The sequence below is a fragment of the Protopterus annectens genome, chromosome 3.part1 (assembly GCF_019279795.1).
Source record: "Protopterus annectens isolate FY-2018-M chromosome 3.part1, PAN1.0, whole genome shotgun sequence".
Lineage (NCBI taxonomy): Eukaryota > Metazoa > Chordata > Ceratodontiformes > Protopteridae > Protopterus > Protopterus annectens.
In genome coordinates, this window is record NC_056732.1 from 357062391 (window position 1) to 357077903 (window position 15513).

A 15513-nucleotide genomic window follows, 5' to 3' on the forward strand; every position below is an offset into this window, starting at 1 on the left:
AAGGAGACCTGGTGATGGAATGAAGAAGTACAGGAGAGTATACAGAGAAAGAGGTTGGCGAAGAAGAAGTGGGATTGTCAAAGAGATGAAGAAAGTAGACAAAAGTATAAGGAGATGAGGTGAATGGCAAAGAGAGAGGTGGCGAAGGCTAAGGATAAGGCGTATGAAGAGTTGTATAAAAGGCTGGACACTAAGGAGGGAGAAAAGGACCTGTACCAATTGGCTAGACAGAGGGACCGAGCTAGTAAAGATGTGCAGCAGGTAAGGGTGATAAAGGATAATGAGGGAAACGTACTCACAAGCGAGGAGAGTGTGTTGAGCAGATGGAAAGAGTACTTTGAGGGGTTGATTAATGAAGAGAATGAGAGGGAGAGAAGGTTGGATGATGTGCGGATAGTGAATCATGAAGTGCAGTGGATTAGCAAGGAGGAAGTAAGGATAGCTATGAAGAGGATGAAGAACGGAAAGGCTGTTGGTCCACAAGACATACCTGTGGAAGCATGGATGACGCGCTATTTGCCAACACCACTGGTAAAATATGGAACTCTCTCCCAAATAACATCACACTTGCAACTTCTCTAAGTTAATTCAAAAATAGTCTAAAACTCCACTTCAAGTCACACTGGCTATGTCCTTGCTCAAACCCAGACTAGCTCTGTGCCATTAACTAAAACATAAACAACTAGCTAAGATGATAAGTACTTTGTATACTGTGATAAAGAAATAAGTATCCTGTCTAACTCTATGTCATTATACTGCCTACCGTCCTTGCTAATATGTTAATAATGTTACATTTGTAGTAATCTCAGAAATAGTAATGGCAGTCTTGTACTTGTATGTAAATAGCCTATGTTTTTGTTAAGTTCTTTCAGCTCATTTACTGTACCTAATTATCAATGTAACTCTGTTGGAGCTTTTCTCCCCGGGCCTCCGCTGAAAAAGGACATGTATCCAGTCGGACCATCCCGGTTAACAAATGTAAAATAAAATAAATAAATAAATAATAAATGTGTTTAGGTGAAATGGCAGTGGAGTTTTTAACTAGATTGTTTAATGAAATCTTGGAAAGTGACAGGATGTCTGAGGAATGGAGAAAAAGTGTTTTGGTACCAATTTTTAAGAATAAGGGTGATGTGCAGAGCTGTAGTAACTACAGAGGGATTAAACTGATCAGTCACAGCATGAAGTTATGGGAAAGAGTAGTGGAAGCTAGGTTAAGAAGGGAGGTGATGATTAGTGATCAGCAGTATGGTTTCATGCCAGGAAAGAGCACTACAGATGCGATATTTGCTCTGAGAGTGTTGATGGAGAAGTACAGAGAAGGACAGAAGGAATTGCATTGTGTCTTTGTGGATTTAGAGAAAGCATATGACAGGGTGCCTAGACAGGAGTTGTGGTATTGTATGAGGAAGTCGGGAGTGTCAGAGAAGTATGTAAAAGTGACACAGGATATGTACGAGGGTAGTGTGACAGCTGTGAGGTCTGCGGTGGGAGTGACGGATGCGTTTAAGGTGGAGGTGGGATTACATCAAGGATCAGCTCTGAGCCCTTTCTTGTTTGCAATGGTGATGGACAGGTTGACAGACAAGATCAGACAGGAGTCCCCGTGGACTATGATGTTTGAAGATGACATTGTGATCTGTAGTGAGAGTAGGGAACAGGTGGAGGAGACCCTAGAGAGGTGGAGATATGCTCTAGAGAGAAGAGGAATGAAGGTCAGCAGGACTAAGACAGAATATATGTGTGTGAATGAGAGGGAGGACAGAGGAATGGTGAGGATGCAGGGAGTAGAGGTGGCGAAGGTGGATGAGTTTAAGTACTTGGGATCAACAGTTCAGAGTAATAGTGAGTGTGGAAGAGAGGTGAAGAAGAGAGTATAGGCAGGATGGAGAAGAGTGTCAGGAGTGATTTGTGACAGACGAGTACCAGTAAGAGTGAAAGGGAAGGCCTACAAGAGGGTAGTGAGACCAGCTATGTTATATGGGTTGGAGACAGTGGCATTGACAAAAAGGCAGGAGTCAGAGCTTGACGTGGCAAAGCTGAAGATGTTAAGATTTGCACTGGGTGTGACGAGGATGGACAGGATTAAGAATAAGTGGATGCACAGAGTCCTCTCTAGGCACAGAACTGTCAGTGGAAAATAAGAACCTACAAACGTAAAGAAGCACCGACAGTACCACAGCTAGGAGATTTATTTAAGTAGAACAGTACAAACAGTACACAGGTCAGCGCTTTCAGGGATCAACCCCTTCATCAGACAACTGTTGAAATTCCACACTTCCTTAAATACTTGAAACAGTCACACGATGATGCAGGCAATTACCCTAATTACTGTTAATTAAAGAGAAACACAGTTGCCAATGCAGAATAAAAAATATAAAACTAAATAATGCAATAAGAATATCATATATCACACATTCCTTATCCAAGCTAATAATTCTGTTAAAACATGCATAGAAAAATATATAAAATATATCTATAAAAAAATATATATATATAAAATACATCTGACTTGATACCAATGAGCATATGTGCTAATGCATGCGCCTTGCTAAGAGTATATAGGCATAATATAAATAGTGAAAAATGTATAAATGAATGCTAAAATATACTTAAGTATCGATGTACACATAAAACCAGCATATAGACATGCATAAGTATAAAATTATGAAATTGTAAAAAAAAAAAAAAAAAATATATATATATATCTATATATATATATATATATATATATATATATATATATATATATATACTGGACATGGCATACAAAAAACTCAATGCAAACGAAAAATTAACTCAAAAAGTTAAACAAACCAATAAAACAAAAAGGTGAGTCCAACGAAACACAGAAGCCTCAATGGTTGAGCTTTTAAAAATGGTTTAAGCGACATCATTTGATTCAAACCCGGGGGTTTATCTGCATTAAATCATATGATCCATCTCTGTTCTGCAGCTTCTGTATCATTAGATAAATTATCCCATCTCTGTTTCTCAGACAATATCTCTAAAACTAAAAACTTGTAGATATGTTCTGGTCCTGTATTCTTAGCATGCATGGCAATAGCACTACTTGCTTTAATGTTTCTGATGTCTCTATAGTGTTCAAGGATCCTATCCTTTAGGCGTCTATTAGCCTTGCCTATGTAGAAACTGTAGCATGCCATACAATATGCAAAATAGACAATGGCAAGTCATTCATTTGGAATGTAGCTCTAAGTATTTACATTTATTAATTGAGTTTTTTCGTCCGGAAGAAGAAGAATTATCCAAGGACATCAGTACAATCTATGGCAACATCGTAGATAACTATCCAACACAACTGGTTGGTACCAAACTTGAGACTTTGCATGAAAATATAGTAAATTATGAGAAAAGGCTCTCAATAGTAAAAACACGTAAGCTTAATAGAGATTTTAACGATTTTCAGCGTGGGAACGTATTTTCTTGGGTGAGGGAACATCCCCCCACAAGTCAGATGAGACAGGCATCTCGAATGGTTCAACTGGAACCTTTGCATGCTAAACGCCATGATGACATCATTTTGAATGAAGGCTTGGGCAACACACCTACTTTGGCTAATCCTATGCATACAGAAAGTAGAGATGCATCCAACAGCTATGCTGGTGCTATAAAAAGTTCTATAAAGCAAGTAGCTGGCTCTATAGTAAATAAAATACAACCAGATGTTAGTAGTATTGCAGCAGTGAAACCGAAGGACACGAGGAATCCGCAGACAGCCCTTAATAGTTCACCGAGTGTCCTTGGTCTAGTGGATAATGTGAATCATTTTTTATTGCAGGAACCTCTGCCCATCAGAAGACGTTCTGTGAACTGCAGTCAGCGGAGACCGCTGGGTGCAGAGGGCCAGGACAGGAAAAGATTCAGAAAGGTCTAATTTTCAACATTTCATCTCACTCATGGACAGAAAACCATGTGAGACTTTTGAATAAAGGGCTAAACTTTGTTCCAGCAAGGAAGGCTGATTTAACTGATGTTATTAAAGACCTCAAACTTTTTGGTCGGATTTTGACACTAAAAACTATTTTTGGCAGTAGCTCCCAAAAGACTATGAATGTATTTAAAAAACCTAGCATATTTGTTCCACTGAGCAATGCTGTTATTGACACTTTTATTGATGTGTGTGATAGAGAACTGAGGGAAATGCTGGATACTAGAAATGACTTCCCTAATACTTTTCACAATTTAAGCAGAGAGGAATATTATGCTTTGTCAGAATTAAAGCAAATGCATTCTATTGAGATAAGACCTGCTGACAAGGGAGGGGGCATTGTCGTGATAGATAAGCAAGTGTATGTAGATCAGATGCTACGACTATTGAACGATGATTTTACCTATCAGACTATTTCGAACAATGTTGTAAAAAGTGTTATTGACAAGGTTTCCTTTCTTATTTTTGATTTGTTAATCACGGGTATGATCAATGAAGAGTTATTTGACTACTTTTCAGTCAGTAATCCTACCATTCCTGAGATTTTTGGTCTTACTAAGATACACAAGAATATTTTAGTGCCACCCATTCGTCCCATAGTCTCAGGCATGGGGTGGGTTACTGAACCGTTATCCATCTATATTGAAAAGAGCCTGCACCCACTTTAAATTAATTGTGAGAGTGTGTTAAGGGACTCTAAAGTTTTTTTGGAAACCCTTAGGTTGAAATGGACAGAGACAAATACAAACCGCTGCAGTTTTCTAGTAACGATGGACATAGAATCATTGTTTACTGTAATCCCCAATGAATGGGGGATTGAGAGTATAAGGGAACTACTACATATTGTTGATTTTAACAAGAACAAAAGTGATCTTATTTGTAGCCTGCTAGACATAGTGCTGAATAACAATGTTTTTCTGTCTCAACAACAAAAGTACTTACAGAGGGTTGGCGTGGCTATGGGCACGGCTTGTGCCAATAGCTATGCCAACCTTTCTTTGGTCCAATGGGAACATACTTACGTATTAGCTAATAGCATGTATGGTAGATATATTGATTGGCACGTCAGATTTGTGGATGATGTTTTTTTGTTGTGGAATGGTCCAGAGGCAGAGCTGAATGCATTTTTTACCTACCTCAATAACACCACTGGATTTCTTAGATTTACTTCTAAGTACTCTAGTACTGAAATTGACTTCTTGGATGTCAAAGTGAGGAGAGATGACCTGAACCACATTAGAACTAGTCTATTTAGGAAGCAGGTCAGGAAGAATACGTTCCTACACAACACTAGTATGCATCCTAACCAAATGAAGGTAAACATTATTAAAGGCCAAGTATATGGGATCATGCGACTGTTTAATGATGATGCTGAATTACAGACAGCACTACATCAGCTTAAACTAGAGTTTCTAGATAGGGATTATGATGCAAAAACTATTGATAGGTGTATCGCAGATGGTTGGAGTAATAGGGCGGGTAGATGTAGACCCTAATTTGACACACGTACTACAGGTGAGGTGGATGGACAAGTTATCGACCGAGAGGTGGTCGCACATAAATACAGAGGTACAGACAATACACTTAGGATGCCACTAACATTTGCAAGCAACATAAATGTAGTATGTGATGTTGTTACTAAAAATTGGGGTATTCTTTCCACAACTGACAGCCTACAAGGCATAATTGGGCCTAAGCCGAGCTTCATGTTTAAGAATAATAGAACCTTGAGAAATGAATTATGCTATAGAAGTGCCACAATCAATACCACTAATAAGTCTGACAGAATGGGTACATATATGTGCAGAGACTGTACAGCCTGTAAGCACATACATAATGGCAGCACATTTACACATCCCTTTAAGAATTTTAGTTACAGTAGTAATTTTTATGCTGACTGCAATACATCAAACATGGTCTATTTTGCATATTGTATGGCATGCTACAGTTTCTACATAGGCAAGACTAATAGACGCCTAAAGGATAGGGTCCTTGAACACTATAGCGGCATCAGAAACATTAAAGAAAGTAGTGCTATTGCCATGCATACTAAGAATACAGGACCAGAACATATCTACAAGTTTTTAGTTTTAGAGATACTGTCTGAGAAACAGAGATGGGTTAATTTATTTAATGATACAGAAGTTGCCGAACAGAGATGGATCATACGATTAAATGCAGGTAAACTCCCGGGTTTGAATCAAATGGTGTCGCTTAAACCATTTTTAAAAGCTCAACCATTGAGGCATTGAGTTTTTTTGTATGGCATGTCCAGTGTATATATATATATATATATATATATATATATATATATATATATATTTTTTTTTTACAATTTAATAATTTTATACTTATGCATGTCTATATACTAGTTTTATGTGTACATCGATACTTAAGTATATTTTAGCATTCATTTATATATTTTTCACTATTTATATTATGCCTATGTACTCTTAGCAAGGCGCATGCATTATCACATGTACTCACTGGTATCAAGTCAGATGTATTTTATATATTTTTTTTTAATAGATATATTTTATATATTTTTCTATGCATGTTTTAACAGAATTATTAGCTTGGATAAGGAATGTGTGATATATGATATTCTTATTGCATTATTTAGTTTTATATTTTTTATTCTGCATTGGCAACTGTGTTTCTCTTTAATTAACAGTGATTAGGGTAATTGCCTGCACCATCATGTGACTGTTTCAAGTATTTAAGGAAGTGTGGAATTTCAACAGTTGTCTGATGAAGGGGTTGATCCCTGAAAGCGCTAACCTGTGTACTGTTTGTACTGTTCTACTTAAATAAATCTCTTAGCTGTGGTACTGTCGGTGTTTCTTTACGTTTGTAGGATTAGGAATAAGTATATTAGAGGTTCAGCCCAGGTTGGAAGGTTATGATACAAAGCCAGTGAGGCAAGATTACGTTGGTTTGGACATGTGCTGAGGAGGGATGCAGAGTATATTGGGAAAAAGATGCTAAGGATGAAGCTGCCAAGTAACAGGAAAAGAGGGAGGCCTAAGATAAGGTTTATGGATGTGGTGAGAGAAGACATGTAGGTGGTTGGTGTGACAGAGCAAGATGCAGAGGACAGGAAGAAATGGAAACAGTTGATCTGCTGTGGCGACCTCTAAAGGAAGCATCCGAAAGAAGAAGAAGAAGATCTTTAATAAAGGTTTGAATAGTGAATTAGATATGAAATATTTTTGTAAGTTTAATAAGTATCTGCAATTTTTCTTAAGTAGGCAATTAAGCAGTTTTTTCTGATTGGTTGCATTCCCTTGTATGTAGTTTAAAAGCCTTGTTATGTTGAAGTTTTAGAACCAATAGAAGGCATATAGCTGAGACTAAGTTAAGTTTTAAGCCAGTATGACCAGGGTGTATTTAAAGTGTTTTTTGGATATTGTTTGGTCATTATATTGGAAGAAGTTCAGTATTATTTGACTATGCTCCATGGATCCATGAATAGAAAAAACAGTGGAAATCATCAATGATTCTTTTGTGCAACAAGACATGTATGAAGGACATTGAGCTAATACCCGTTTGATTCTGAGCATATACTGTTCTTAATTTTAAATTAATTTCCAGATGTAAACAAAAAAAGAACAATTTGTAAATATTAGATGTGTACATGAGGTATGGGTCTCCACCAAAATATTGGTATTTCACTGATCTACAGACAGCATAAGTATACAATTCCTGTGGGGATAGTAGATACTCCACTGTTTAGTACATATTCAGGATTTTGGGCATTAAATTTCCATCATTTCAATCTGAACTTTTAGATAAAAATGAAGAGCCAAGTAGACACTAATTTTGGAGTTGCCATAATTTTCTTTGATAACCTGTTTGGGCCTAAGGGATTCCATCTACTTGTTTGGAAATTAGTTTAGTCGCTGCAGACTGTCGTTGTTATTTGAAGATGTGGTTGCATAGTGAAACTTATCATATTTGGGACGTATAGCATTGATAGTTTCCTTTCCTGAAGCAGATAAGGATGCTAGCACCAATGTTTTGGCAAGGATATCTGTGGCATCTGAAGAAAATGAATCCTAAATGTAATCAGTTATCACACTAAGTATTTACCAAAGGTTAGCAGGCTAGTCTGCACCTCATAAGGCTTTTATATAATATGGGAAAACTACGTTACAGTTCATCCATCTCCAGAGTAGGACTGTTTAAGAATATAAGAAAACCTTTGACTACCTGATTTCTCATACTTTGTGAGAAGCATTTTGTGAATCTTTTTACCGAAGGTCAGTGTATCTTATTAAGTAAGATACAGTATGATGGACTGTTACATCAAATGACCATGAATGGGTCTTGCTTGAGACTGTTTTAATTGATAACGTGCTCATCAGGGATACCCTCTTACCCCATTACTCTTCATCCTTGCCACTAAGATATTTACGATATGTTTAAGCAAGTACCATTTTGATTAAGGCACTTCATTGTTTGGGTGTAAGACTGTTGTTTAGCCCTAGTCTATAGATGATTGTGCTTTGTAACTGCATGACCACCTTGGGAACTCTACTGGGAATATCTTGGAGGTTTGTGATCTATCTGCCACTGTTTTGGAACTGCTCATAAACAGAGGAAAAAAACTGTCTTTTCAAATAATGGAATATGTTCTCTTTGCCTGGGATATATTGAATTTGGATCACATGTGATACTTGTAGCATAAATATTACAGGATAATTATTGAGGGTGATTCAGTGAAACTATTAAAGCATTGCTTTCCCTTTTTGGCAAAGGTGACTCCATTAAGATAGATCTGCTTCCAAAATTTCAATTTCTTGCAAGGCATGCCCATAATTTAGGGTATGACAGAGTAACCAAGCAGTTGTAAAAGCTGTTTTATGACTAATTATGGAATTAATTCCTTCCTTGAGTGTCATGCAACAAACATGTCCTTTGTTGAGATCCAAGTCAATTGTTGCTCTATTTTTAGAAGCAAGGGTCTTTTCTCTGATTATTACATGAATTTCTCACTGTTTTTATTTCTTCATCCATGTTTAATCCAGCTGAGTGAAGAAAGGAGTGGTATATGGGGAGTCTTGAAAAGAAATTAAAGATATCGCTTAAGATACCCTTAGATCTGAAAGTTTGGATTATTTTATTGCATAGGATTTGGGGCATCCTAGATTCCAAATAGAAAATTCAAGCATTTTTGGCCTGCATCAATAAAAAAAAAGTAGTCTGACATTGTAGACTTATTTAGCAAGGGCCAGGATGGTGGTGTTATATCCTTCACTGATTGTTGTAATCTGGAGAAAGCTAAAAGTATTTGCAGTAGTGACAATATTTCCATCTGAGGTCATTTAAGCAAATCATGTCCTTCCTGGATACTTTATTTTAATTAGAATTCACGCTGACTTTTATCTGACAAGGGCTGTCCACTAAGATGCTGTCTAGATTGTATAAAGACATTAATTTATTAGATTTTTGAGGATGCTAAACTACAGTAGGAAACATTCTTGACCGAGTCATTTTCAGAAAATATGTTGCCTAGAGTATTAGCATCATGGATGGATTTCCAGAACATCTCAGACCAAGTTGTCACACAGATGGAGATTAAGTTTTTGTTTCAGATGGCTAAGTGTTCCTAAACTGCAGATGTTTGAATAACATCTCATTCAGTGACTTCTCATACGATATGCAGTGCGATTCAATCCCTTTCTAATGGCTATTTGTATTGTGATTAGGCTTTCAAACCAAGCTAGTGCAAGTACATTTATTGTTAATGTAGTATGCATAATTAACAATAACTGCATTTTCTTGAAAGGTGCATCAATAGGTATTGCTAAATTCTTACATTGTTATGTGATGAAATTATTGAGATTACTAGGTGGAATTAATTTGTGGGAAACTCTAAACATGTATTGGTGTATATTTTCATTCTGCAGGGGTAATCACTGGTAAAAACTTCTGAATATATTTAAAAAAATAAATCCAGCCGTATGCAGTGCATGTTGTCATCTTTAGTTTGCAACTGGGATTTGAATTAAATGTCATTTTTCTAATTGTATGCATATTTTTCTATAATAATACTGTTTTGTGATTTTTTTATTTCAAAATGTAGCCTGTGTGGCATATTGCTACTGTACTTGGTATAACTGATAAGTCATTTTTTGTTTAAAAATGAGAAATAAAGACAGAAAATGTAAAATGAATAGGAATGAAAGCAAAGGCCAAGATGTAAAGCATTATAAAAAACAGAACACCAAAGAAGGAAGTTTTTGCATCATTTTAGTTCAAAACTGATCTAGCTGTGGCTATAAACACAAGAAGTATTATTTATTTTTATTTTTTTTATTAGCATTTGTTTACCAGGATTGACACCAGGTGTCCTTTTTCAGCGAAGTCCTGGGGAGAAAAGCTCCACAAGGTTACATAACATGTTATTTAGAAGAAAAAATACTGTTACAAGATATGTAGGTGAGCCTAAGTACATTATATACAGAATCAACTTCATAAAAGAGGAGAAAAAAAGAAGAAAAAGTATGATAGGTAATTATATTGAGTTAAATCTACATAGGGTAGAGTATATGGCTGTGGAAACCTGTTCAATAGGGGTAGATTTACTCATGCAAAATCTGTGATAGAAAAGGACGTTTTGCTAAAATGTATAAATGCAAAAACAAGTTTAATCAAAAGAAGTTGCATGCTAATTAAGTCCTTGATGGCACCATGGAAGTTAAAAGACTTGCTACAGTAAAATCTGAAAATTCATCTAATGCACCAAGATATGAATGCAAATTATATTTTTAGAAAGAAACACTGAGCAATAATGGATATAATGTCTGATTTAAATTAGACATGGATGCAGAATATGACTTTTGTTAAAATATGTGTTTAAAAGCTGGGGCCAGAAGGCTCTGATAAGAAGGCTGTGAGCACAGTGTTAACATATTCTAACCACCAGATGACACAATTAGGTGAGAATTTCTGGTACACCAATAAAAGAATAAGAAATTCAATCTTCTTTTTGAATAATCTAAAAGAGGAGACTTTGAATATCTTGGACCATGTTACTTAGAGAATCTAATTAGGTAAACTGAATTCACAATGTAAAAGCAAAGCCTACATGCATTCAAAATCAATTAACTACCACAGAGGCAGCTCAGATACTGTGCAAAACCATACCAAAGATATCCTTCATGGCTCTAATACAAACTATTGAGAGCTGACTTCTGCCTTGCTTATTGAGCCTCAACACACCATATTCTACCAGACTTACTACACATTTTCAAGCCTCATGGTATCATAAACACCCATGCAAGAGACCTCAAATTCTTTTGCAAAATTAGCAGAACATGTTGGAGGGATTGGTTGTGTATATATACATATATATAAATATATATATATATATATATATATATATATATATATATATATATACACACACACACACATATATATATATATATATATATATATGTGTGTGTGTGTGTGTGTGTGTGTGTGTGTGTGTGTATATATATATATATATATATATATATATATATATATAGTACTTACGTATTATCGCAACCAGATTTTCACGGTAATAGTGGTTGATTCCCGATCATGACAAATGTTCGTTAATGTCATTAAAATGTAATATAGTGTGTTTTCTTTACCAGTACAGCTTATTTTCCAGACTGCTATCATTACAATGTGCAAAACATACTGTTGTTCTTTCTTAATGGTGTTTACTGGCACCATGTCGCTTCCTGCAAGTCTGCCTGTTGAACATTCATTCTTTGTGCCAGCAAATGCTGTCAAGTGATGGTCATACATTCATTTGGTAATCACTACTGTGTAATTTTTGCCCTGTGACTCGTAAAACACATTATTTTGCAATTGCTGAAAAATGCCAAACCACATAGAAAGACAAAACCATGCAATGAGCAATGAAGATTGTCATGGCAGCAATTAAATCACAAATCACTTCAGTAGTATTATATTTTCCCAAACATACTACCATCGCAAAACAGTACAAAATCAGAAGTACCAATTTCTTCCTTGAGAAAGGAACCCACAAGCTGCTGTCAACATAATCCACCCTCACTTTTTAAAATCATTAGTTATGGCAGTTTCTTTTTGTAGTGTTTGTTTTCAAGAATGTTGACACATTTCTGACAAACTATTACTTTACCAAACAGTTAATTCCTGTGTGTCTGTGTTCTTCTGTGAAGGATTCGTTTCTCATGCTCAAAACATTGCATTCATCACTAAGGCTGCATCTCTGACAATTCTTGTGTGTGTCTGTAATGCATGCAAAACACCAAAGATTTATGGCATTTTTTTCTGATCCTGCAGCTAATTCATACTTTTGCTAATGCAAAACGGAGTATGACTCACACCTTCCAGTGTTTCATGCAGCCGTTCCTATTAAAGTACGGCCATTTCGCAACTGCAAAAATCTGGTTGCGATAATACTTAAGTACCATATATGTGTGTGTGTGTGTGTGTGTGTGTGTGTGTGTGTGTGTGTGTGTGTATGCACACACACACACACACACACACACACACACACACACACACACACACACACACATTTTTTTATTTTTTATTTTATATTTGTTGACCGGGTTGGTCCGACTGAGCTCATAACTCTTTTTCAGCGGAGGCCAGGGGAGAAAAGCTCCACAGAGTTACAATATAAATATATAAAAAGCAGTAATCAAAAGCATCTCAGCTAATATACACATAAATATACTAGAAACCATGATAACAAAAATCATACAGTTTACAATAAAGTGATAAGTCAAATTAAAATAGCTTGTAAGACAACAAGAGTGAATAGGGTCAAGATAAGGATAGGCAGTGTATAGTTTTAGGGTACAAGGTTAATCATGGAGGGTGAGTGCAGAGACAGGACCAATGGCTTTTCAAATATTCTATGGTAGCTGTTTTGAATTGTTCAGGTTGTTTGACAGCTCTAATTACTAATGGCAGTTTGTTCCAGGAAATGGAAGGATTGAAGCTATAGAGGTTGCAGCCAGTTTTTGAATTTGGATTGTAGATTTGCAATAGTCCTGGTCGGAGCTACAGAGTGGCCTATTAGGAGTATATAGGGAGATGAGAGAGGATAGGTTAGAGCAGTAAGGTGGCTGATGAAGAATGGAATGAATGACCTGAAAGTGAGTGAGGAGAAGCTGGTGAGAAAATTCTAGCCAGTTTAGGTATTGTAGAGATAGACAATGATGGGATTTATAGGTCTGGTGTGCTGCTAGTCTGGCCACCTTGTTGTAGGTGGATTCAAGCTTAGCTAAAAGAGAAGAGTTAAGATTTGTTATGATTTGAGTGCTATATAATAGGCAAGGTAGCAGATAGGTTTGGGCGAGGGTTACTTTAGCTTTATTAGTAAGGACTTTTTTGTTCCTGTAAAGGAGGCCGTGTTTTTCATGAGTCTTCCTGATATAGTTATTTACATGCAAGTCAAACTTAACATGGTCATCAATAGTGACACCTAGGAGTTCAGTACTAGTTTCTACACCAATAGGAGTGTTATTGAGAGATAGTATAGAGAAAGTAGGTTTGAGATGGATAAACCTTTAGGGAAGAAAAAGTAAGAGCTTAGTTTTCTTAGGATTTAGACTAAGCTGGTAGTTTGAGAGCCAGGTTTCTACTGAGTTAAAGGAAATCTGAGTGGCAGTGAGAAGCTCAGAGAGAGTATCAGTAGTAGTGACAACTGCAGAGTCATCCCCGTATTGTACAAGGGATGATAGAGGGCAGGAATTATAGAGATGATTAGTAAAGATATTGAAAAGCAATGGGCCAAGAATGGATCCCTGGGGGATGCCCATTTTGACTGGGAGAGGAGAGGAGTGAGCAGACTGCCATGTCACTGATTGAAGTAGGTCAGTAAGATAACTAGAAAACTAGGCGACAGTAGAGGTAGAGAAGTTAAGGAGGAGAGGGTGAGATGCCATATCAAAGGCTTTTGATAGGTCAAAGAATAAACAAGAAACAAGTTTCTTATTATCTCTGGCCAATGAGATAGTATTAATGAAAGATAAGAAGGCAGTGGAGGTGCTTTGTTTTGGGTGAAAGCCGATTTGTGTGGGTGTGAGCAGGTTTTCTTGTAGTAGATATTGCCAAGTACTTTAGAAAGAGGAGAAAGTACAGCAATTGATCTGAAGTTAGAGATTTCTGAAGAGTTACCTCCTTTGTGTATAGGTAGAGTGTAGAATTGTTTCCAAATTGAAGAACCTTAGATTCAGAGATGGAGTGGTTTACTTATATAGATACAGGGATAGCAAGAGAGTCAGCTGCAACCTGAAGGAAATAAGAAGGGATATTATTAGCCGATGTGGAGCATGGTTTTAGTTTAGAGAGTAGAGATTTAATATAGTTGGTGGGTACAGAATGCAGAGAGAAAGTATCAAAAGCCTTTAGAGTAGGAGAGGAGGCAGGATACTTAGTAGAGTTGGTTTAGGAGGTGACAGAGTTTACCATCTTTGAGATGGATTCAATGACTTAGAGTTGAAGATGTTAGCCATTTCTTCTGGTGACTTTGTAGGGTGTGCATTGGGAGATGAAGGGTTCTCATGATATAATATTTGATGGACTGAGTTCCAAAAGTTTTTGGGATTAGTTCTTTGTGCAAAAAGGGGGTTGTAATAAAAAGCTTTTTTGTCTTTGTTGATATTTTTTGTTAGATTTCTAAGTTCTTTATATTTTTGCAGATGGGTAGGGAATTTAGTTTTTAACCATAATTTCCACATTTTGTCTCTGGTTTTCATCAGTGTGTAGGTGGCATTGATTAGCCATGGGGATACAGTAGATTTAACCCGTACTGTGTGAAGTGGTGCAAGGGAGTTCAGAATGTTTAGGAAGGCAGTATTAAATGAATGGACAGCTTCATCTAGTGGGAGTTGTGTTAGGTGAGTCCAGTTTATTCTGGAAAGGAGAGCATTGAATGTCTTAGGGCAGAAGTTGGACAGTTTGTGGCAGGTTATATATCTATGGGTCTTAAAGAAATGGGAGGGAGAATCTATGGATTTTTACTGGAGACTGGTCACTTAGAGAGTCAGGTAGAGTAGCTGAGTCATGATATTTGAGTGACTGAAACTAATATCCAGTCGATAAGAGAGCTAGGTTTGTGAAGTTTGTTGGTATGGGTGGGAGTGGTGATGTTGTGTAAAGTCATGTACGTTAATGGCTGTAGTAGAATTTGTTGTACAGAGTCAACTAATTTATGTTTATGCACCCTAAGAAAATGGTTTCATTAGGGATGTGTCGAGAGAAGTAGGCTAGAATACTTTCCAGGATAGGAATATTATCCCCTAGAGGATATAGATTGCTGCTACGGCGATGGTGGTGAAGTTATTAGGTTTAAAGTTAGCAGTTAGAATTTTAACTGGTGAGAAGGATGTGATAGGTTTATCAAGACAAGTGAGAGTGAGATGGTAAACAATGGCTACTCCACCCCTTTTTTTCTTTTGGCTGTCTAGTTGGAGTATGCTGTAGCCAGGAGGGTGAATATTTCTGTCAGAGTGTTGTGGTTTCAGTAAGGGTGACTATATCTGGTGTATGGTTGACTGTCTAGGTGTGAAATTCACTGA